Genomic DNA, 25,474 nt, shown 5'->3' with positions numbered 1-25,474 from the left:
GACAGTTTGTATGAACATGGAGACCTGGAGCTCGACAGGTATGGACTATCCTCACTGTCAGGACTCATTTAGTCAGAACGAAGCATTCCAATAGGACAGGCTGTCTTCCCTTTCTTTGGGCCAATGTGCCTTTAAAGACTCTTTCACTGCATTAATAAAGAAGTGGACCAATGAGAGGTGATCTCCCCCCCAAAAGATGGAATCTGAGGAAAAGGGGGTTCACATTTTTTGGGGGTCTGGTGTAGATCTGCAGAAGGAGCTTAAGAAGAAGAAAGGCCTTTTAAAGATGGCGAATTCTCTTCCTTTTGGAGTCTTCGTTTCAAGTAATTATGAGGACAGACAAAGCCCAGAGCTTGCTCTGTCCTCTAATGCCTCCTGCAAAGTGCGATCTATCTATCTATCTCTATCTAGACATCTAGACATCTATCTAGACATCTATCTATCTAGTCATCTATCTCTATCTAATTCCACCAGTTTCTATTTGTAATCTGACCTTGGTCATATCCCTCAAGAAGGGTGACCGACAGCAAGAAAAACACATACAATAACAAAGAAAATTAAAAAAGGGTAAAAAGTAGCAAAAAAACACAGACAAAAATTTTTGGACCATGCCCAAACACCCAAACAAGTTAGGCACCTCGTTACCCAAGTCGATCACGAAACTGGACACGAGAAAGCAGCCATGTCACTCAGGTCAGGGTGACACGACACACTCTTCTGTTCGACAGCAGGGCCCGACAGCTTTCGCTGGTTTACCCCTGCCGCATCATACGATTGCCCTGCCCATCTCTAAGAACGGGTCCAAACATCCCACTATCCTTGTACAGCACCTCTCCTCTCCTTTACCTTTCCCTCGGCTGAGGGATGCGATGAAAGGGACAGAGAGACTTGTCTGAAGAAGGGTTTTTTTTCCCCCCTCCATGAATATAATCTAAAGCAATTTTTCCACATATAGGGTAACCCACCTGACTGCCTGTGAAAGAGGGTGTTCATATCTAAATTCCTGGAGGCTCCTCAGAGAGTTCCTTGCCATGGTGTGCCATATTGGGAGTTTAAGTGACCAAAGTAAAAAAGTAGTGACTGATTCAAATGATGATTGACACATTGGTTAGCCAATGATATTCCCAACATAAATGCATGCATATTCACGATGTGTTTTCGAATCAGAGCCGACAATAAACGTACGTAATGCCACTCGGGATTCCTTTAGACAGGCGATTATCGGGTGTGCACAATCCGTAAATGACTTTTGGAAAGAGAAGTACATTCACGACTCTTTCACAATGTCTAAACATTTGACCAAAGTAGACTTTTGGAAACTCTTTGACATTTCTTTAGAAAAATGTTATACATAATATATATATATATATATATATATATATATATATATATATACTTCGATCCCTAACGAAAACGATATAACCACCCTTGTTTTGCTCCCTGATGATAAATAGCTGCCAAAAACTGGACTGTTTTTGAAACGGGCGGTTTCTTACTTTTACCACTTCTCTGCTACACTAACAAAAAACTGCAATGACGAGCATAAAGTCACTCATTCGTGCAGGCGGGAGGAGTTGCCTTCTGCAGTTTTAACCAATCAGGGTGGAGAATGGACAACTGAAAACCCATAAATCATGATCCATTGATTGGATCCTTAAAAAACGAGAAGGATGCTAATTGCTAAGATCGATCTTTGCAGTTCATGGAAAATCCCTACATCGAGAAGAAACGCGCCGACACACTTATTGATTTATTTGGTTGGAGCAGTGCGTCTCAATTATTTTCCGTCATGACCCCCCTCGGAAGAAGAAAACCTCTACGATCGATCTTTTTTTTTCAGATAATAATGGTGGGGACAAAACAACGATTGCTCGATATTAGTGATAAACGGTCCAGAACTGCTATGAACCCTTAAATTTTTCTCAAGCGAGACGATAGAAGTGTCATGTATCTCTTGGAATAAACTGATAGTTAGCCTGGTCAGAAGCAGGCTAGAGGAAGAGAATAAATCGGCACAGATCTGGTCCAAGCTAAAATTAACCTGCTTTTATGCAAGCCACTTGAGGCTAAATTCAGCCAAGGTCATAAACATAAATATTCTGTTAGGAATCTCCTCCACTACCACCTTATTTCCATGCCTGCGTCAAAATCAGTTCTCTTTGTTGTTTAGTTCCACACACTTAGGGTCAATCCTCAAATACAACAGAAGTCATACCCGTCTAGTCGGCGTGTTCAAAGTCTATCTCGGGGGCCAGTTACGGCCCGCGATCAAATTTTCACTTCAAAAAGCTAACTGGAAAGGAACGTTGTGAAAAGGTGAAGCAACAGGAAGCTGTTTTAACGGCACAGGAGCCAGCCAGTGTTGGAATTTAACCATCAAAATGTAGCGTTTACTAAATTGTTCGAATTAGATTTATTTTCCCTGACGGAAGAACTAAGTGTATTTCATCGGAGACGGCTGAAGAAGTGACGTTGAAGTCTGTGTGAAGCCTTCTTCTGAAGTCCTTTAGCTTTTTCTTATTGGCCCACGTCTCCCCGCAAGATGGCGTCTCAGCTCCTCCCATAGGCGTGCCAAGGAATTGTTTGCGGCCATCGTTCTCACAACACAGCACCTTGATGTCTGGCTTCCCAAAACAAATTCGCCTCCACGAGTCCCGTTATCAAAATTTCCGAGCCAAAATATTATGAATTTCCAACAGCCTGCCTTGACCTTGTACATTGAACTCAAGCCCACTCAGTGAAAATCTTCATTGCATTATGAGTCAATCGTATAAAATCCTTTACTGTAAACACGCTGTGAAAAGGTGAAGCAACCGGAAGCTGTTTTAACGGCACAGGAGCCAGCTCGTCATATGAAAATTCTACAAGGGCGAGCTGGGAGGTCAGGACGCTGATAGCCAAGCACTGCAAACCGGAGGCTGAATTTATTAACGACCGTTCGAAGAATGCCAGGCTGAATATATTTAAAGCTTCCAAATCTGTCCTGCTTTCTGAAAAGTATGCACACCCTTGCTGTATAGCAGGGGTGTCAAACAGGCGGCCTGCGGGCCGGATCAGGCCCGCTCAGGGATTGAATCCGGTCCGTGAGACAACACTCAGAGAAGCGCAAGAGAAAAACAAGCTGCAGGTTGAAATATGTCAACTTGCCAAAGCCAGGTGCCTCGAACAAAGACACTGTACTTGTATTTATTTCTCTCTCTCTCACTCTTTCTCTTTCTATCGCCCTCCCTTTTCTCTCACTCTCTATCCTTCTCTCCTTAACTCGCTCTGTCTCTCTTTTTCTTTCTTTATTCCTCTTTGTCTCTTTCTGTCTCTCACTGTCTTTTTACCTTATTTTGCTCTCTTTTCCTTTTTTTCCTTTCTCTCTTTTCTCTTCTTTCTCTCCTGCTTCCCCCTCCTTTTTCTCCCTTCTCTCTTTCTCTCCTTCTCTCGTTCTCTCTTCTCTTTGGATTACTTTTTCTCTCTCTTTCCCCCTCTCTCTCACTATTTGTCTTATCTCTTTTGTTACTCACATTCTTTCTCTCTCGCTCTCATTTCTTTCTTTCTTTCTTTCTTTTATCTTTCTTTCGTTTTTTCCTTTTTCTTTCTTTCTTTTTTCTTTCTTTCTTTCTTTTTACTTTCCTTCTTTCTTTCTTTCTTTGTTTCTTTCTATCTTTTTTCTTTCTCTTTAATCTACTAGTCAGGCCCCCGAGAGAATGTTTGTTCGATCGTGTGGCCCCCCGAGCTAAAATGAGTTTGACGCCCCTGCTGTATAGTATGAATATGCCATTGTACAGGACAAGTACAAAGACATCTAGAGCTTAAAAGTTGAGAAAGTGAAAAAAATACTATCATTTCCCAGCCTTAAAATGTTGAATATGGCCTTTTAAAGGGATGAAGCCAATGTACTTGAGCAGATAAAGTGAAATAAGTATTTAGAAGAGGAAAGTGGTTTAAGAATCTGTATTTTCTTCTTTACTCCCGGGCTGTAACTCAAGCATGAAATAGAGCGCCCCCTTCTCCATTTGTCGCACCCGCCGCCATAAAATGTCTTTTTCCTTTCAGACCAAGGACGAAACTCCCGTTAGCTTAAGCAAAGACGCCGTGTCGGCCAGCTTTGTGAGGCCCGTTTGCGCTGCTCTTCGCCTCTCCCGAGTCTTTTTTTCCGGGACTTTACGAGGACCCGTAGAAAACCTTTGGCCGTGTTTGTTGGGGGGCGGGGGTTCATGTCGATGCAAGGGGGCCACCGTCGCGGGAGATTTCGCCCGTTCCTCGACGATAATCTGGCGAAAATGTCGACACGCTAAAGGCATGCTTCTTGCTTTGACTAAAGCGATCTTCATGTTGTCAGTTGTACATCTTCAGTTCAACTGTTTTGTTCGGATCACTGTATCGTCCTATAAATACCGTATTTTTTGCACTATAAGGTGCACTGGATGATAAGGCACACCCCCCCAAAAATTGGGGTTTTTGGTAATATATAGATATATATATTTTGTTTTTCTTTTTGCGGGGGATTTTGATCATCCATCCAACCATCCATGATCTGCACCACTTATCCTCAGTAGGGTCGCGGGGGTGCCGGAGCCCATACCAGCTGTCTTCAGACACCCTGAACCGGTTGCCAGCCAGTCCCAGAGATGGAGAACTCACTTACTTATCCACACCTAGGGACAATTTGGTTAGGCCAATTAACCTAAAATGCATGTTTTTGCAATGTGGGAGTCCCTGGGGGAAACCCGCCCAAGCACGGAGAGAACATGCAAACTTCACACAAGAGGTTCGATCTTATGACCTCAGAACTGTGCCGCACACGCACTAACCACTGCGCCGCCGTGCTGCCCGGATTTTTGATCATCAGGAATATAAACATAAAACTCTTTCAGCTTGTACATTAATAACAGAGCATCCTAAGTGACAATATAATACAAAATAAATAAATAAAACACAGAAAAAAATAAACAAAGTCCTGTTTATTTGTGACACCCTTAATGAATGAAAACTTTATTCGAACATTAAAATAAAAACAGAACAAAAACAATAACTCAACAAAATAATGTGACATAATATGTTCGAAAAGAGATAGTAAGGAGCAAATGCTTACATTGCCTACCCCTTCATCTTCCCTATTAAATATACCAATGATATAACAACAAATGTAATAATATTAATAATAACAGTTAGGATATAATAATAATATAATAATAATAATTTCCTTGTATTGTCATTCTGTGTAACAATGTACACAGAACGAAATGTCGATTGCACCTGACCCGTTGTAGCGAGCCGATGCAGCCGCAGCCAACAGAGGGCGCCGCCGACCACTTTTTAAGTCTTAGGAATGACTCGGCCGGGGCGCGAACCCGAACGTCCCAGTCTCAAAGCGGGCGCCTTACCATCTAGGCTACTGAGCTGGTATAACAAGGCAGCACGGCGGCGCAGTGGTTAACGCTTGTGCGGCACAGTTCATGTCATGGGAACCTGTCGTGGGTTCAAATCCAGCTCCAGACTTCCTGTGCGGAGTTTACATGTTCTCCCAGTGCTTGCGTGGGTTTCCTCCGGGCACTCCGGTTTCCTCCCACGTTCCAAAAACATGCATTTCAGGTGAATTGGCCGGTCCAAATTGTCCCTAGGTGTGAATGAGCGAATGAGTTGTCTGTCCGTGTGTGCCCTGCGATTGGCTGGCAACCAGTTCAGGGTGTCCCCTGCCCACTGCCCGGAGATGGCTGGGATGGGCTCCATTCAGATAATGGATGGAATGGAGTGTCTATTTTTAAATTCAACTCAATTCCAAGTGTTTAGTGTCATATGCACAGTAAAGTTGCGAGCGAAAATAGAAACTAAGGAATGGTTGGCATTTCTTGAATCCCAAGACTTTAATCTTTCGAATGATGGAACGATGCATTTGAGTGACATCGTACGGACACCGCATCTGGCACTGTTTTTATTGACCTTAAATAGCAGTTGTGAATTTAATAATTCTAATAATTTGGACTGCAGGAATCAAATATGAGTATGATCTGGTTATCCTACCCTGTGTATGGTTCTAACGTTTTTGGAGGATAAAAAGAGGCTGGATTTAACTTTTGGAACGATTGCTCCAAATTTCTGCACAATATAAATCAAGAGGAGTCTCAAAGGGTTACACAGACCACAGATTATTGCAAACAACAGACCATTATTACAGCATCCCCTGATCTAAAACCGACATGAGGGCAAGGAGAAATTCAAAAATCTGAGGTAATGCCCCTCTTCCAGGATGACCCTGCTACAATGGTTTTTGCAAAGGTATCGTCTAACTTGTGTTCTGCCCCTTACCTGTCAACCATTATGAAAAAACACTCATGAAACTTGATATAGCTCATACAGATACAGCGTGATTTGCATTCATTATAATATTATAATTTTTTTTGCGACCCTAGGCATTTTTGAGTGGTCCATGTTAGACCCATTGTACATTAAGTACAACAGCTTTTATTATAAATGGATATTTTCAATGCAAAATACAAGTTCAAACTAATGTCAGGAACTTTAAGCGAAAGAACAAAGTTCAGCAGAGATTGTTGCAAGCAGAAAAGTGAAGTTGCGGTTTCCTGTTGACCTAGAAGATGCCTCAAAAACTAACTGAAACTTTGAGAATTGGCTGGTAACACAAATATGGGCCAACAGATGGCCAGCAGAAGTTGCAGTTTAAGAAAGAAAGAAAGAAAGAAAGAAAGGAGGTAAGGAAGGACAAATAACTTAAAATGTTTTCTGCTTTTTATACATTCAGTACTTTCATTTTTTTTTTGTATTGCATATTAAACAGAATTAGGCAGCACGGCAGCGCAGTGGTTAGCGCATGTGCGGCACAGTTCATGTCTTGGGAACCTCCTGCGTGGGTTCAAATCCAGCTACCAACCTTCCTGTGCGGAGTTCTCATGTTCTCCCCGTGCTTGCGTGGGTTTCCTACAGGAACTCCGGTTTCCTCCCACATTCCAAAAAAAACCATGCATTTCAGGTGAATTGGCCGGTCCAAATTGTCCCTAGGTGTGAATGAGCGAATGAGTTGTCTGTCCCTGTGTGCCCTGCGATTGGCTGGCAACCAGTTCAGGGTGTCCCCTGCCCACTGCCCGATGATTGCTGGGATGGGCTCCAGCACCCCCGCGACCCTACTGAGGATAAGCGGTGGAGCTAATGAGATGAGATGAGATGAGATTAAACGGAATTATTACCAACCACCAAGTTTGACGTTTTGGGTTGGGCGTTTTCTAAGCAGAACGGCAGAACTCATGTCAGTTTATAGCAGACCATTGACACTAAAGGATTGTAGATCATAGATGGGAACAGCTCAAAATAGCACAAAGAATGTGCTAGCAACAAGATAGCAACTTTATTTTTATCAAAAAAATGCCAACCTAAAAGAAAAAATGTTTTTTTAATCGTTGGGATTTCTCCCTTGGAAATAAATACTTTGTAAATTTTCTGTTGGTACTGTAGGGAATTAAATAATAAAATGTAGCGCTTACCAAATGGTTCAAATGAGTTATCTGACTCCATGAACCAAACACAACCTACATTCGCTCGTTTCTTGAGAGAAAAATTACCGGGAAGGCCTTTCACACAGGGGCTGATTTATTTTCCCTAACAATTTAACTAAGTGTACTCCATGGAAGTAATGTTGGAGTCTCTGTGGGAAGCCTTCTTCTAAAGTCCTTTAGCTTTCTCCTATTGGCCATCTCCCCTCGCATAATGGTGTGCCGGCTCCTCCCATGGGCGTGCCAAGGAAGCCCAACGTGGGTTTCACAATCTCATAGACGAGCGTCTTGATGTCTGGAACATTCTGTGTCAGCGCACTCACGCGTCCTGTTATCAACAGAACTGGACAAAATATTCTGCATTTCGAACAGCCTGCCCCGTCATTGATCTAAAGCACAGGTGTCAAAGAGGCGGCCCGCGGGCCAGATCAGGCCCGCTAAGGGATTGAATCTGGCCCGCGAGACAACACTCAGAGAAGCGCAAGAGAAAAACAAGCTGCAGGTTGAAATAGACCAACTTGATGTTGCCAAAGCCAGGTGCCTCTCACAAAGACACTGTACTTGTATTTCTTTCTCTCTCTCTCTCTTTCTCTCTTTTTCACCCCTTTTCTCCCACTCTCTGTCTCTGTCTCTTTCACTGTCTGTCTTTTTCTCTTCCTTTGTTGCTCTTTGTCTCTTTCTCTCTGTGTCTTTTAACCTTTTTTTGCTCTAACTTCCTTTTTTCCTTTTCTCTCTTTTCTCTTCCTACCCTTCATGCTTTCTTTTCTCTCCTTCTGTCTTTCTATTTCTCTTTGGATTTCTTTACTCCTCTCCCTTTCTTTTCCCCCTCTCTCACGACCTTTTATCTTTTTTGTTTCTCACGCTCTCTCCCTCTCTCTCTTTTTCTTTCTTTGTCCCGCCCTCGCTCCTTTTCCCTCCCTCTTTCTCTTATTTCTTTCTCTCTCGTTTTCTTTCCCTTTAATCTACTCGTCCGGCCCCCGACAGAATGTTTGTTCTATTGTGTGGCCCCCGAGTTCAAATGAGTTTGACACCCCTGATCTAAAGCCTACTCGGTGAAAATCTTGCATTAAGTCAATCGTATAAAATCCTTTATAGTCAAAATGTATAAAATCCTTTAGTACCGTATTGTGTTCATCGTTGACGTCGCCAATAAAGGATTTGAATCAAGTGGAAAAAATGTATAGTGATTTTTAACCAAAAATGAGGGCTGTGCATTCCACACTAGTAAATACGGCAGCCATTTTTTTTTCTCTTAAGTGAACGGAGGTATGTTACTGAAAATCCAGCATGAAATCGCCCGGAGTCGCCGTCTATGTTGTCACGCGAGTCGGTCACAGTGCGGACTCGGTATTTGAGGCGGCCCGTCTCCTCTTTAATTCCCGCGCCGGCATCTGGAGCATCTCTGGGCTTATTGGGATGGGGGGCCGGGCTTCAATGTGGGCCCCGAGATACTCCGTCTCCGACTCAAGCGCACCCCCCCCCCCCCCCCCTCGCGCTCCATTCAGGGGCTTGTGAGGAGCCTGGGCACGGCCTTTAAAAAGAAGATTAAGTTTCCTGCAGAAAGCAAAGCTCCTTAAGGGGGTATCTGGGTGCCTCTCGGTCAGCGAGGGACGGGACGGGCCGGGGGGTTCGGGGGTCGACCCCTGCCGAGGGGGTGGAGGTTCAGGGGGAGGCCGACCTGACTCTCAACCTTTTGGCAATCCTTCACCTGCGATGGCCAACGCTGTTGTTTTGTGCACTCTTTTTCTATCCGTTCAGAACTTCAATATTTGAACAAAGGGGAAGTAATTTAAGAAATCCTCGACCGATTTATCAATTATCATTAGTCTCTCTCTTTCTCCGTTTTCCACCCTCAATCTTTGTTTATTTATCTCTCTTATTCTGTCTTTATCGTTCTCCCTTTCTTTCGGATTTTCCCCATTACTTCTATCTTTCTTTTTTCTCTCTCTCTTTCCCTCAGTCTTTCTTTCTTTCTTTCTCTTTTTTATCTCATTCTCCATTTCTTTTGCTTTCACCCAATTTCTCCCCCCCTCTCTTTTTCTGTCTCTTTCTCCCTTGTTTCCCCCATCAGTCTTTGTTTATTTCTCTCTTTTTCTGTCTTTATCTTTCTCCCTTTCTTTCTAATTCTCCTCTTTTCTTTCTTTTCTCTCTTTCCCTCGGTCTTTGTTTATTTCTTTCTTCCTCTTTTTTTATCTCATTCTCCCTTTCTTTCGCTTTCACCCAATTTCTCTCTCTGTCTCTCTCTCTCTCCCTTTTTCCCCTTCAGTTGTTGTTTATTTCTCTGTCTCTTTTTCCATCTTTATCTTTCTCCCTTTCTTTATGATTCTCCCCATTTCTCTATCTTTCTTTTCTCTCTTTCCCTCAGTCTTTGTTTTTTTCTTTCTTTTCTCTTTTTATCTCATTCTTTCTTTTGCTTTCACCCAATTTCTCTCTCTCTCTCTCTCTCTCTCTCTCTCTTTCTTTCTCCCTTTTCCCCTTCAGTCTTTCTTTATTTCTCTTTTTCTGTCTTTATCTTTCTCCCTTTCTTTCTGATTCTGCCCATCTTTCTTTTCTCTCTTTCCCTCGGTCTTTGTTTATTTCTTTCTTCCTCTTTTTTTTATCTCATTCTCCCTTTCTTTCACTTTCACTCAATTTCTCTCTCTCCCTCTCTCTCTCTCTCTCTCTATCTCTCTCTATCTCTCTCTCTCTTTCTCCCTTTTCCCCCTTCAGTCTTTCTTTATCTCGCTCTCTTTTTCTGTCTTTATCTTTCTCCCTTTCTTTCTGATTCTCCCCATTTCTCTCTTTCTTTTCTCTCTTTCCCTCAGTCTTTGTTTTTTTTCTTTCTTTTCTCTTTTTTTTCTCATTCTTCCTTTCTTTCACTTTCACCCAATTTCTCTCTCTCTCTCTCTCTCTCTCTCTCTCTCTCTCTCTTTCTCCCTTTTCCCCCTTCAGTCTTTCTTTATCTCGCTCTCTTTTTCTGTCTTTATCTTTCTCCCTTTCTTTCTGATTCTCCCCATTTCTCTATCTTTCTTTTCTCTCTTTCCCTCAGTCTTTGTTTTTTTTCTTTCTTTTCTCTTTTTTTTATCTCATTCTCCCTTTCTTTCGCTTTCACCCAATTTCTCTCCCTCCCTCTCTCCCTTTTTCCCCTTCAGTCTTTCTTTATTTCTCTCTCTTTTTCTGTCTTTATCTTTCTCCCTTTCTTTCTGATTCTCCCCATCTTTCTTTTCTCTCTTTCCCTCAGTCTTTGTTTATTTCTTTCTTCCTCTTTTCATCTCATTCTCCCTTTCTTTCACTTTCTCCCCATTTCTCTTTCTTTCTTTTTTTCTTTCTTTTTTCTCTTTTCTTTCTTTTCCCTGTGAGAGTTTAATTTTTTTTTTACCACATGTCCCCCAAACTCCAATGAGTTTAACACCCCTGCTCAAGTACTATGAATAATGAAATTGCTCCGTTCGGATGAGGCCCGGAGTCCCTTAACGATACGAGACGGCTAAGATTAAAAAAGATTCTACCGTAGGTTGAAAATATTGAAGGATCTACCCTTGAAAAAGGATTTGATAGGATCCCTACGGAGAGGAATGAAAGAAAACCCTAACGTGTCCTTTTAGTTGATTAGCAATAGTGATGACGGGCTTGAATAGAAAAGGGAAAAAAAGGGAAAAAAAAGGCTTATCTGCCCTATTCAGCGGCGGCCTCGCCCGGGAAGCGGTGTCAGATCCTGCCAATAGCCGTAATGGGCGGTAATTCCGCATCAATGCCGACTAAATGAAGTGTCACCCGAAGATTGATCTTCTCGGATCTTCTCCTTCTGTAGCTCGGGGCCACGAGCCGGCTCGCCTGCCGTGCTCCGTGTCTTTTCTCACGGCCGGGTTTCTGTTTGTTGCCGGTAGGTTTTTTTTTGTGGTTATCCTGGCTGCTTACTGCATGTTTTCGGCCGGCCGGCCTTCTGTGTTTCCGCCGATATGTCCCGGTGAGCCGTATTTAGGTCACGGAAGAAATGGGAGAATCAGAAAGAAAGGGAGAAAGATAAAGTCAGAAAAAGAGAGAGAAATAAACAAAGACTGAAATGGAAAAAGGAAGAAAGAGAGAGAGAAAAAGAAAGACAGAAATTGGGTGAAAGCGAAAGAAAGGGAGAATGAGGAAAAAAAGAGAAAAGAAAATAAACAGACTGAGGGAAACAGAAAGAGAGGGAGAAAAGAAAAATGGAGAATCAGAAAGAAAGGGAGAATGAGATAAAGACAGAAAAAGAGAGAGAAATGAACAAGGCTGAAGGGGAAAAGGAAGAAAGAGAGAGAGAGAGAGAGAGAAAGAGCGAAATTGGGTGAAAGCAAAAGAAAGGAAAAATGAGATGAAAAAAAAGGGAAAGAACGAAAAAAACAAAGACTGGGGAAACAGAAAGAGAGAGAGAAAAGAAAGATGAAGAATTGGGGAGAATCAGAAAGAAAGGGAGAATGAGATAAAGACAGAAAAAGAGAGAGAAATAAACAGACTGAAGGGGAATTAAGAAAGAGAGAGAGAGAGAAATTGATTGAAAGCAAAAGAAAAGGAGAATGAAGAGAAAGAAAGAAATAAAAAAATACTGAGGGAAAGAGAGAGAGAAAAGAAAGCTAGAGAAATGGGGAGAATCAGAAAGAAAGGGAGAAAGATAAAGACAGAAAAAGAGAGAAAGACAGTTTTTGGCATGAAGGTTTCTCTCCGCTTGGAATAGATTGTACTGGTTTCCTGTAGCAGGAGAAATCTTCTGTTGTGACTCAGATACAGCACTTTCATCTTTTGTTCGCTGTTGTTTTTCGGTGTAAAGTGTCATGCAGTTAGGGGCAAACCGTTTCTTTTGGCTCAGCTCATCGGGAAGAGCCGACTCTTTCAGCTCCAAAACGGCTCCTCGGATTTTTTTCTTTTTTTTCAACAAACTAAAAATTGACTGTGAGCAATGTGGAAAGGCCTGTAGACATCCACATCTTCAACTATTCTTCATCAACAATGAACTACTATCAAAATCAAGTGATATGAACAGCTAACATACAATTCATCAATGAAATCTTATTGCAGAAAATATCAAAACTTGAAACACACGCACACACACACCTTTGATATATCCGCCATCAGTAAATGGTTTTCCGTGCTTTGCCACGCAGTGAGCAATGTGATAGCTTGCTTCAGTGGTGGCAGTTTGTAGCAGTAACAAAGGTTTTCAGGGTCTGTTTGTTTGCCGTACCTGGACACAACGCGTTTTAATGTCTCCGCCTTGAATTCATGTTCATGCTTCGTCTCGTCATGACGTTTAACACTAGCTGCGAGGTACAATGCTCTCGAGGCATAATGCTCAAACAGCACGGTCATTTTTTGCACAAACCCTCAGTCGTCTGTCCACGCTGGCTGAAAACAACATTTTTTCGCTGGAGGAGCCGTCATGATTTATTCGATTATCGCGCGCCTGTGTTTCGTTGGCTGTCTTAAAACACGGATCTCTCCTCCTCTGCGAGGCGTTGCGCAAACACACACTGACACACGAAGAAGAGTAGGAGGGGCGCTACCGTAAAGCCTCTGGATAACACAGCGCGCAACTGAAAATGTCTGAATTTCACCTAAAAATGTACATGAAAAAGAAAAATCATTATTATTTTGCAATGCGCTCGCGTGCCACTGGTTAACCCCTCATAGGTTGCCGACCCCGGCCCTAGATCATAGATGGGAACCACTCCAGATTACACAAAGTATGTGCAAGCAGCAAGATAGCAGCTTTATAACAAAAAACATTAGTTCTTTTGATTCGTGCTGGATCTCTCTCTTTGTAGTGAGGGATTTTATACATTTGACTATAAAGGATTTTATACGATTGAATACAAGTTACAGTTATCGAGTGCAATGAAGATTTTTACCGAGTAGGGTTAAGTTCAATGAGCAGTGAAAGTTCAGGGCACCCCGGTAGAAAATATTGTTTACAAGAATGGCGGGAACAGGACGTGAGGCTGATGAGATAATCAGCGCATCCAGACGCGGAGGGGCCCTGATGACGGAGGACGGCAGGCAACGTTTTCAGAAACGCTCTGCTGTTTTGAGTTTTCCAGACATTGCGGCGAGGTAGTGGAGCTCACTTGGGGGCTTCATTGGCACGCCCATGGGAGGAGCCGGCCCACCATCTTGTGGAAAGACGTGGGCCGAGAGGAGAAGACTAGAGAACTTAAAGAGGGGGCTTGACAGAGACTCGAGTGACACTAATTCGGCCAATATTCGATGGCGTTCACTTAGTTGAATTGTCAGGGAAATTAAATCTGCCCGTGTGTGAAAATATCGGCTATTCTTGTTCATCGTGCTGGTTTAAGATCAGGTAATTGTGTCATTTTGTAATTGTAATCCTGTGCAGTCCTTTGAGACATTTTTGTGATTAAGGGCGTCATAAATAAATGTGACTTGACTTGATCTTTTCCATCAAGAAATGAGCGCGCATTGTTAGGAGAATGCAGGTCGTGTTTGGTTAATGGAGTCAGATAACCAATTCAAACAATTTGGTAAACGCTACATTTTTAATAGTATTAATTCCTAACAGAAGGTACTTGAAAAAGGAACACGTCGTCTTGAAAAGTGCTTGAATCCGGCCACGGAAAAGGTGTAGGAACCCGGGAATGAAAGAAATCGTTTCCCGCAGGCAAAGGGAGGCACGGGGGGGCCGCGGCACGGCTCACGTTTGAAACTCGTCTAATATTTGCTAGTCCGCTTTTGATGAAGTCGCCTCGGCGCGCGGTCTTGTGTTTTCTGACAGCTTCCCGTTGGGAATAAAGCCGGCGGCGGGAGACTTTGCGGGGAGCTTAAAGCCACGTGGTCCTCCTACTGTACACATCTAAAGCCTCCGTTTTGCTCCTTCGCCTGAGTCATTCTTGTCCACAGAAGTGGATTTCGACTCTCTGTCACATTGAAAGCGCTACTTTCTCTTCTTTGCGGAGCATTAAGCTCATCGCGCGCTAATTCTTAACTTCTCAGGGTATACCGGGTGGCAGTTTTGGGTCCGCTTTGCCTCCTATCTACCAGGAAGGATTCACCTGGCGTTCCGGGCCGTGTCAAAACGCCGCTAATGCTATTTTAGACACTTAGGCATGTTCGCAACAATGCATTGTAGATCATTAGTTCTCAAAGTGGCATCTTCGTTTTGAAGTATTTAGATAGATAGTATTGAAGCTGCGCGTGGATTGTTAAAGCAGAATGGCGGAATTCATGTCAGTTTATAGCAGCCTATTAACACAAAAAAGATCTTAGTTCATGGATCCAAACAGCTCCAAATAGCACAAAGAATGTGCTAGCAGCGAGATAGTGGCTTTATTTTAGTTATCGAGGTCACGAGGAAAAAAACAACTTGCTTTTGATCGACGCTGGATTTCTTCATTTGAAGTAGAGGTGAGATTTTGTCCTCGGGTCCGAATCTCACCTGATCCCGAGCTAAAGTTTTTCATTTTTTTTCCTCCTTCGACGAGGATCTGCACAGCATGCTCTTACTTTTACTCAAGTATTTATTAAGATGACAGTTTTTTACTTCTACTAGAGTAATATTTTTCTGAAGAAACGGAAAGAACTGAAAACAAACGCTTTCCATCCAACCTCACTAAGCTCAAGCTGTTTTGCAAATAGGAATGGGCCAAAATATCAGTTTCTCCATGTGCAAAATGGATAGAGACATACCCCGAGTGACTTGCAGCTGTCATCGCAGCAAAAGGTGGCGCTACAAAGTATGAACTCAATGGGGCTGAATCATTTTGCACACCCACGTTTTTGTTTTTTATTTGTTAAAAAAAAAGTTTAAAATATCCAATGAAGTGCGTTCCACTTTATGATTGTGTCCCACTTCTTGTTGATGCTTCACAAGAAATGACAGTTTTGTATCTTGATGTTTGAAGTCTGAAATGTGGCAAAAGGTCACAAAGTTCCAGGGGGACAAATAGTTTTGCAAGCCAATGTAAATGTTTCAGTCTTCTTTCAATTGTTATATACATGTATTTTTTTAACTTCAATTAAAAATGAATAACATCATCTAAAAATGCAGAAACTTTTGTTTTTGGTAACCCTTTTTGTCTATTTTTACTTGGTTTACTTAAATGGTAAATGGTCTGCATTTCTATTGCGCTTTTCAAGTCACTGAAGAGCTCCCAAAACGTTTTACAATGGGCTTCACACTTACCCATTCACACACACACTCACACACCAATCGGGAGTCAGACTCCAAATGTTTTGAGGATAATCAAGATGCTAAATGGTAAAAGGTCTGCATTTCTATAGCGCTTTTCAAGTCGAGGAAGACCTCCCAAAGTGCTTTACAATGTGCTTCACACTCACCCATTCACACACACACACTCACACACCAACAGGGAGTCAGCCATCCAAGGCGCCGACCTGCTTATCGGGGGCATTAGGGATTCAGTGTCTTGCCCAAGGACACTTCCACATATAACATGCCCTCTACCTGATCCTGTTCTGTTCCAAATGTGTTGGGCAAGACCCCATCTCGTTTTATTGTGATCTACTGTGTTTTATTGCCCATTTGTCATGATATTATTGAATCCTAAGAAATGAGTGATGAGGGGAAGTGGAAAACGGTGAGTCCAGGGTTGGGTAGGGTTACTTTAATTGGATTACTTTCAATTACTTTTGGATTACTCCAATACCAAATATGCTAATAAAAGACAAAAGAAACTAAATAGGAATTAAATGACTCCATTTTGTGCAGGCTTGGGGAGTAACGGAATACATGGAAGGGCAAAAAGCTGTTTGGATTTATTTTCATTTTGTTTCTGTGGCATTTGATGTTCGTTTTGCCGGAGATCGAAGCCAGGAGAGAAAGCTTACCGCGTGTTGTGAGTCATCATTTTATTCATATTGAGTTTCTCATTATCTCATCTCATTAGCTGCACCGCTTATCCTCAGTAGGGTCGCGGGGGTGCTGGAGCCCATCCCAGCAATCATCGGGCAGTGGGCAGGGGACACCCTGAACTGGTTGCCAGCCAATCGCAGGGCACACGGGGACAGACAACTCTCTCGCTCATTCGCACCTAGGGACAATTTGGACCGGCCAATTCACCTGAAATGCATGTTTCTTTTGTTAGCATATTTGCTATTGGAGTCATCCAAAAGTCATTGAAAGTCATCCAGTTCAAGTAACCCTACCCAACCCCGGTCTTGGGCAAGCACAGCCTGGTGTCGCCCATCCCTTTCCTGCGCCTTTTTTTCGAAAGGTTCTCGGCTTCCTACCTATTTAAAGGGCGACGGACGGGATGATGGAAAAGTGTGACTAATAAGGCCACGAGTCCCCCAGAGGTTCCATCTGATGTTCTAATCACGGTGAAGAACCTCTTCGGCCATTTTGCCGGTTCGTCGGAACTCGGCACGTTTCCGCGCCGACCGACTTGTGCGCGGATTCTCAAAATGGCCGCTCGAGAGCCAGCGGGCCACGGATTGCGTATCGGTGTCACTCTGATTAAGTCCGACACGGCGGCTTTTGGCGCATGCGGTCAGGTTAATGAAACTCAGCGAGGAAGCACTTTTCCCGGTTTCCCCGCCGCTTCCTTCTCCGCCTTCGAGCCGCGGGTGTCGGAACGCGGTCGGACGATTCCCTCTTTTTGGGGTTCGAACGATTGCCGGGGACAGGAAACGGTTAGCTTGTTTTCCGAAAAATGCCAGTCTCTTGGTGATTGACAGATTGGTATTGGGGACAAATGTGGTGGTCACAGCCAGGATCACCCTGAAGCAGTGTTCCCTCTAAGCTGCGTGTGTGCACAATTGCGCACTGCCCGGAGCTTTTCCGCGCACAAGAAAATCTAGCCGGCTCACAAAAATCAGGGCTCCAAATTGCTAATTAAGATGCGAATTGAGTCAAAGTTACAGTGCATGAAGGTCAAAATACACGGCTTCCCCCGACGTTGTGTCCTAAATGCGGTATTTTGAAGTCGAGTCGAAGTAGAACGAAGTTGAGTAAAGTTAGTAGTTTGTCGAGAACCGGCTCCTTCGGCTCGGGTCACTAAAAGGAACCGGCTCTTCGGGTCGTTTTTGCTTCTTTAATCCCAACATGACCAAATATGATGTAAAATGATGCGCAAAAAGACTTAAAGGAAAGGGGGAATAGAACAAAAAAGAAAAAAATACCAACATGAAAAAGGAGTGAAAAGCTGAGCAAAAAAAAGAAACAAAAGGAAGAGAAAAAAAAGAGGGAAAAATTCAGAAAAAAAGCCAGAAAAAAAGAAATGTAGGAAAAAAGTAAATAGTGAACAAAAAGAAAAAAGTAACACATTGGAAAAAAATAAACACCCTGAGATATTTTTAAAAGGATTTTTTTTAAAAAGTAGAAAAAAAACACGGAAAAAAGAAGAAAAAGTTTGTGTTGCATTCAAATAATTTCCAATTATACCAAGTCAATCTTGTTGCCAACATTGTACTTCCAGTAAAAAAATGTGATTAAATACAGTTCTGTATCGTGCCACCAACTAAATAAGCCCCCAAAAATGTTAATATTATGCGACAAAATATATCAGGAAAATAAAAGGACAGGATATCTTGTGAAAGAATTGTAAGAACAAACGCCGTTTGTAGGCCATCGTACTTGAGTCAATTCATTCAAAAGAGAAAAATCATTTTGCATTGCCGGAAACTCAGCAAAATGTAACGTGATGTCAAGTTTTCGATAACGATTTAGTTGCCACACTTGGGATTGCCGTTGCTCACTGTCGTTTCAAGCGTCGCTCGCCCACTTTGTGCGAACGCTCAGACCCCTAAGGAAAATGACAGGGAACCTTGCCCTGAAGCTATCAGAGTGACCTCGTGTGGAAAAAGGGTTCAACTCGCCTTGAGATGACGTCACTACCGACTGAGAGTACACCTCTGGAACAAAATAACAACGACGGATCTACGAGTAGAAACAGAAATGCCGTCGAACGAATGGTCTTTATTGTTATGAGCAATGTTCCCTGTCATTTTCCCGGGGTCTGAGCGTTCAAACAAAGTCGGTGAGCAACGCTTGAAACAACAGTGAGCAACGGCAATCCCAAGTGTGGCAACTAAGTCATTATCAAACATGTCCAAAACTTGACATCAAGTTACATTTTGCTGAGTTTCCGACAATGCAAAATTCTGTTTCACTTTTGAATGAATTGACTCATGTACGATTGCAAAGGTTGTACGGCCCACAATCGTCATTTGTTTTTACAATTCTTTCACAAGATTTCCATTTCTTTTCATTTCCTGATATATTTTGTCGCATAACATTCACATTTTGGGGGGCTTATTGAGTCGGTTGCACGATACACAACTGTATTTAATCACATTTTTTAGTGAAAGTTCAATGTTGGCAACAAGATTCACTTGATATCATTGGAAATTATTTGAATGCAACACAAACTTTTTCTTCTTTTTCCCTCTTTTTTTAAATTCCTTTAAAAAAATCTCATTGTGTTTATTTTTTCCAAGCTGTTACTTTTTTCTTTTTGTTCTCTATTTACTTTTTTTACTTTGTTTCTTTCTTTTCTTTTTTTCTGGGTGAATTTTTCCTTCTTTTTTCTCTTCCTTTCGTTGATTTTTTCTCAGCTTTTCACGACTTTTTCATTTTGGTATTTTTTTCTTTTTTGTTCTATTCCCCCCTTCCTTTAAGTCATTTTGCACACAATTTTACATAATATTTGGTCGTGTAGGGGTTAAAGAAGCAAAAACAACCCGAAGAGCCGTTCAGGACCAGAAGGAGCCTTTTCCTTTTAGTGAGCCGCGCCGAAGAAGCCGGTTCTCGACAAACTCTTCTGACTTGACTCAACTTCGTTCTCCTTCGACTCGACTTCAAAATACCGCATTTAGAACACAGCGTCGGGGGAACCCGCGTATTTTGACCTTCATGCGCTGTAACTTTGACTTCATTGGCTTCTTAATTAGCAATTTTGAGCCCTGATTTTTGTGCGCTGGCTAGATTTTCTTGTGCGCGGAAAAGCTCTGGGTAGTGCACACACGCAGCTTAGAGGGAACATTGCTTATGAGTACTCATTCTAAAATACTACATTGACATTGGAAAGTGTAAAGAAGCGATTTAGAGAGCGACCGGCTATCTACATGCTAGCATCGGGTAACCGCAACTGCGAGGTCTCCACGATGGCAAAACTACAAGAGTCACGAATGTCGCATGAGTCGTTGCTCCAGCTCGTCTGTTTTATGGGTAATGGATCTGGTGTTGTTGAGATACAAGCTCAGCAGGAGGGGGCGTGTGACAGCTGTTACGTAGCCTAGCCGCTGTGGGCGGGACCCGCAGCCCCGATATTGTTTTCTCTGCCGACGCCGCGTCAGTCTCTTCCCGGACCCCATAACAACTCTTCTGACTTTCCTCAAAATTTGATTTCAATTGTTTTGGGAATTAACTATCGAAATGTACCGTTTACCAAATTGTCGGAATGAGTTATCTGACTCCATTAACCAAACACAACCTACGTTCACCCAACAATTTATGCGCGTTCGTTTCTTGAGGGAAAAATGACGTGGAAAGCCGACATTTCCACACGGGGGCGGATTTATTTTCCCTGACAGAAGAACTAAGTGTATTTCATCGGAGACGGCTGAAGAAGTGACGTTGAAGTCTGTGTGAAGCCTTCTTATGAAATCCTATAGCTTTTTCTTATTGGCCCACGTCTCCCCGCGTCTCGGCTCCTCCCATGGGCGTGCCAAGGAATTGTTTGCGGCCATCGTTCTCACAACACAGCACCTTGATGTCTGGCTTCCCAAAACAAATTCGCCTCCACAAGTCCTGTTATCAAAATTTCTTAGACAAAATATTCTGCATTTCGAACAGCCTGCCCTGTCATTGAACTAAAGCCCAGTCAGTGAATATCTTTACTGCATTAAACTAAGTCAATCGTATAAAATCCTTTATAGTCAAATGTATAAATTCCTTTAATACCAAATATCTTGAAAAGCATTTCCTGCCAAAATGCGCCTGTTGGCATCTCTTGGTAACAGCTTGCCACTATGCAAAAGCAAAAAAACTCAGGTTATTTTGAGTTTTTCCTTGTCCTCTAGTAGGTTTCAGATAAGGGGATGGTAAAATTGCACGTTCCGAGCAATCTACTCCCCGCGACCAACGATCTCCGGATCGAGTGTGCGCTCCTTTCTCTTCTCCCCAATAAACTGTGAGTAACGTTACGCGAGTGGGTTCGGCTTCCTGTTTTCTGTTCTGGTCCTGACACCGATTTTCTTACAAAAGACGGGCTTCACTTGTCACGCTTGCCTCTTCCTCGGACTGCGCTCGTTGGATCCAGAAAAATCACCCCTTCTCCTCCCCAGTCCTCCCAAATAGAAATGAAATTTGGGGTTCGCTTCGGGCTCGGTGTTGCAAATCAGGTAATTGGTTGGGGTCAGGCAGGGTCAGGCTTTAATACCTGCGTCCTGGATCAGGTCGGGGTCGTTTTTTTTTTTTTGATCTTACATCGAGTTCTTCTATCCCTTTTCTGTGTTATTGTGACGATGGTTTAGGTGCTATTCTTCTTTTAGTCCTCTTTCTTTGCTGACGCAGAAGTAGGCCAAGAAGAAGAATAAGAGACACAATCGGAGGGGCATCCTTTCCTTTTCGGGGCGGGGGGCTTCTAATCTTTGCCTATCCACTCACACCCTGGATTTATAGGTTTCCTGCAATCTCCAAACCATTTTGAGAGTGCGAGAGTAGGAAGTGGGACTGGCAAGAGGTACTAGGAATGGGTGGGGGTCATGGGGGGGTTGCAGTTTGTTTGTGCTGTCCTTTAGAAAAAGAGCTTACGGGTTGAGCAGAAGAAACGCGGGGAGCTAATGTGAAGATTTAGGACTTTCTCCGAAGCTCGGCCCCGTCTAAGCTCTGTTTGCCGGAGCCCCGGATTAATATTCCCCCCGTATGCCGCCGGCCTCCGCCCGGCACCCCCTGCCCGTCCGCACCTTACCCCCCGCCCTCCTCCCGCTTCTCCCGGCCCGCCTCGTCTCCTTTCCCTAATCCGAGTCCGCTCGCCTCTCATCTGGCTCTTTATCTGCTCTAAGTAAGCACCTTTTCTGGCGGCTGCTTTCCATAAACGGGGGGAAGTGGGCAGGGGGGGGAAATATGTTTATGCCCCGCCCGGGACCTCCTCCCCAAAATTCCTGGCTGACCTCTTTGAGGTGTTTTTATCGGAGTCGATGCAGGAGTTACGGATTGGTTGGCCGAGGGGAGGGAGGCTTGTTTTAATGCACCCTATTGGTTTAGATACCATGCGAGGGGCAGGATTTAGATCAGGGGTGTCAAACTCATTTGAAGTCGAGGGCCACACCATAGAACAAACGTTCTGTCGGGGGCCGGACCAGTAGATTCAAGAGAAAGAAAAAGAGAGATAAAGAAATAAGAGAAAGAGGGAGGGAAAGGGAGAGAAAAGTTGTGAGAGAGGGGGAAAAGAAAGGGAGAGGAAGAAAGAAATCAAAGAGAAATAGAAAGACAGAAGGAGAGAAAAGAGAAAATAAAGTGCGAAGGGTAGGAAGAGAGAAAATAGAGAAAAGGAAAAAAGGAAGTTAGAGCAAAAGAAGTTAAAGACACAGAGAGAGAGAAAGAGACAAAGAGCAACAAAGGAAGAGAAAAAAAGAGACACAGAGTGAAAGAGACAGAGTGGAGAACAATAACCTGTGCAGTCCCTTTGAGACTCTTTGTGATTAAGGGCGTCACAAATAAAAATGACTTGAGAAAAGGGGTGGAAAAGAAAGAAAGAAAGAAAAGAAATACAAGTACAGTGTCTTTGTTGGAGGCACCTGGCTTTGGCAACATCAAGTAGACATATTTCAACCTGCAGCTTGTTTTTCTCTTGCGCTTCTTGATCCCTTAGCAGGCCTGATCTGGCCCGCGGGCCGCCTGTTTGACACCTGTGATTTAGATGGATAGCTAGATACTTTCTTCATCCCCATCGGGAAATTCACACTTCCAGCAATATCCTTTTGTTGTTCATTAACAGATGAACAGGATGGCCTCGGGGTGCTGTGTTGTAGTTTAGCCACAGCGGAGTGGATGAGGTCACACGCTAGACCAAAAGTTCGACCTCCCTGCAGCAGATGGGAATCTTTGTGCCCAGGGTGACACCGCCTCGTGTTCACCTAGATAGCGAGTCTGCCTCCTTTCTGCTTCCCGCAGGCTTTAGTGTCTCTGTCTGTCCTTAACAGCGCTGAAGCCGGGTAGCTCCACGTTAGCATCCGGGACGCTAGACGTTTCCGTAAAACACAGCAAACTGAACTCCCTGTACGCTTCGATGTTTTTCACCAGCACAGCCAGGGAGGGAAAAGGGAAAAGAGGGAGGGAAAAGCAGAGAAGGCAGGACAAAGAAAGAAAAAGAGAGAGGGAGAGAGGGTGAGAAACAAAAGATAAAAAGTCGTGAGAGAGGGGGAAAAGAAAGGGAGAGGAAGAAAGAAATCCAAAGAGAAATACAAAGACAGAAGGAGAGAGAACAGAAAAGAAATTGTTCGAAGGAGTTATCTGACTCCATTAACTAAACACAACCTACATTCACCCAACAATTTATGCGCGCTCATTTCTTGTTGGAAAAGATGAACAAGAAAGTCGACATTTTCACACGGGGGCAGATTTAATTTCTTAAAGTATTTAACTAAGTGAACTCCATCAAATATGGCCGAATTAGCGTCGTTGGAGGTCCTTTAGCTCTCTCCTTATTGGCCCACGTCTCTCCGCAAGATGGTGTGCCGGCTCCTCCCATGGGCGTGCCAAGGAAGCCCAACGTGGGCTCCACCACCTCGCCGCCATGTCTGGAATATTCAAAACAACACTGAGCGTTTCTACTTCATCAGGGCCTTGTTCTCGAAACATTGCCTGCCGTCCTCCGTCAGAGTCCTGTTATCAAAATTCCCTAGTCAAAAGATTCTGCATTTGGAACAGCGTGACCTGTCATCTCAGGAGGTAGAGCGCTCGTCTTGGGATCAAGGGACCGCAGGTTCGAATCCCGGCTCCTCCATGTCACATGTCGAAGTGTCCTTGGGCAAGACACTGAATCCCTAATGCCCCCAATAAGCAGGTCGACGCCTTGCATGCCTGCACGGCTGCTATCAGTGTGTGAGAGTGTGTTTGTGTGAATGGGTGAGTGTGAAGCATATTGTAAAGCACTTTGGGAAGTCTTCAGTGACTTGAAAAACGCTATAGAAATGCACACCATTTACCATTCAGCATCTTGATTATCCTCAAAACGTTTGGAGGCAGACTCTCAATTGGTGTGTGAGTGTGTGTGTGTGAATGGGTAAGTGTGAAGCACATTGTAAAGCGCTTTGGGAGCTCTTCATTGACTTGAAAAACGCTATAGAAATCCAGACCATCTACCATTTAACTACAGCCCAGTCAGTGAATATCTTGCATTAAAATCAATACATGTAACTTGTATTCAATCGTATAAAATCCTTTATAGTCAAATGTATAAAATCCTTCACCGGACGAGTAGTATTATCCATCTGCACTTTATTGTCGTCAACGTTTGCGCACGGGAGATTGGGAAAGGAAATTTCGATTGCTTGTATCTTGAGCACATCTGAAAAAAATGACAAATAAATGGACTTTGATCAGTCAGAACAGGAAGTAAATCTGATAAGAAGCGTGTCTGTCGCACGAGCTGGCAGCAAATTTTCTGACGGCTCGGAACGCCGCGGCTTATCTAAAACCGGAATCCTCCTTTTCTTATGTAGAAGACGAGAGGAGAGAATCTGCCGCCGATGCCTTCAAATCCTCCGAAATCAGGCCTTCCCTATCGACTCGCCACGATTTCAGGTGAGACGGGCGGGGACAAAAAATGACCGAAACGCAGAATCTCCGAAAATCCCTTTTGACCCAGTTCTGTTCTGTACTCTGACCGTGAGGTGGTACCATGAATGGTTTTTTTAAGACGCCGGCAGAAAGGATTTTTTTTTTCCCGCTCATCCATTTGTTTGTTATCTCAATCCAGGATTTGGAGAGATACAAAGCTGATGAAACAACAAAAGCATATGGGAAGATAAAGAACACTTAGGTAATGGGTTTAGCCCGCCTGTTTAGCATGCCAAATTGCACCCCCCCCCCTCTCTCGGATCAAAACGCATTTGTTATTCTTCGCTGGGTCTTCATCCCGACGCCAGAGAAAAAAACACGCGCACAAAAGAATTTCAGGGTTTGAGTTTGAGCCGAGTTTCTGCAACTCTTATGAACCAGCTGTGACCTTAAGTAAGAATCAAGTACAGTGGTACCTCTACTTACCAATTTTATTGGTTCTGGGAGTGGCTTTGTAACCTGAAACATTTGTAAGGAGAGACGCCTTTTCAATGTAAACGCGCTCATTCGTTCCAAGCCCCGCAAAAGTATATATTTTTCAATAAATCCTTTAAAAGTATCAGAACACAAAACAAATATATAAGTTAAATTACCAATCAATAAACATAAAACGAGAGACGCTTCATCTGAAACAAAGAATGAAGGAAATAGTAAATATAAATTCTCTCATGTCGTAACTTGCCTCTTTGTTTACTGGTCCTCAGCATTGTTTTGTTCTGTGGCGTTACTTGAAAAACTGATCCAATGACGTGTGCTTTGCTGGCTTTTGACACTCTGGGGGAAATGCGCAAGGCAGATGAACGATAGCCTGGGTGATACCTTTCCACAAATTCCAAAAGTTTGTGGAATTTTGCCAATTAGGCTGATGAAATGAAGGTTGCATCCTCCTTCTTGTCCTGTCTGAACTCCTCTTGCAGGACGGTGTGCGTTTTCATCCCTTTTCATTATCTCTCGCTTTGTTTCGACGGCCAGAAAAAGTCTCTTCCTCCTCTTTTCTCCTCGTCCACTTTTCTTGGGGTTTGTTATGAAGGTTAGCTCGTCGTAGCGGTACCGTACAGTAGACTGTTTACAGAGCGGGAAAGGGACACCAAGAGCATGCTGGGAAGATGACGAATATGCTTAAACACATACGCAGTTAGCAGGTAGAGTTGCGAGTCCAGGAAAAAAATAAGATGATGAAAGCGTAAGAAAGGTTTGCATCTCGCGGTCCAAT

General features: G+C 43.3%; 1 long non-coding RNA gene across 3 annotated transcripts in view; it reads left to right on the top strand.

Annotated features, from left to right (window-relative positions):
* The window catches only part of LOC148356037 (uncharacterized), an 84,920-nt gene that overhangs the window by 16,592 nt on the left and 42,854 nt on the right, over positions 1-25,474 (top strand). The window contains exon 3 of one of the 3 annotated variants that reach the window (XR_015852196.1): positions 24,144-24,225. The exons of the other annotated variants lie outside the window; for them this stretch is intronic. This is a non-coding gene — a long non-coding RNA (uncharacterized LOC148356037). The remainder of the gene's footprint in view (positions 1-24,143; positions 24,226-25,474) is intronic. 3 annotated transcript variants of the gene reach the window in all.

Source organism: Urocampus carinirostris, chromosome 12 (assembly GCF_059441175.1).
Source record: "Urocampus carinirostris isolate Australia breed hairy pipefish chromosome 12, RoL_Ucar_1.0, whole genome shotgun sequence".
Taxonomy (NCBI): Eukaryota; Metazoa; Chordata; class Actinopteri; order Syngnathiformes; family Syngnathidae; genus Urocampus; species Urocampus carinirostris.
This window is presented reverse-complemented; position numbering and strand designations above follow the sequence as displayed.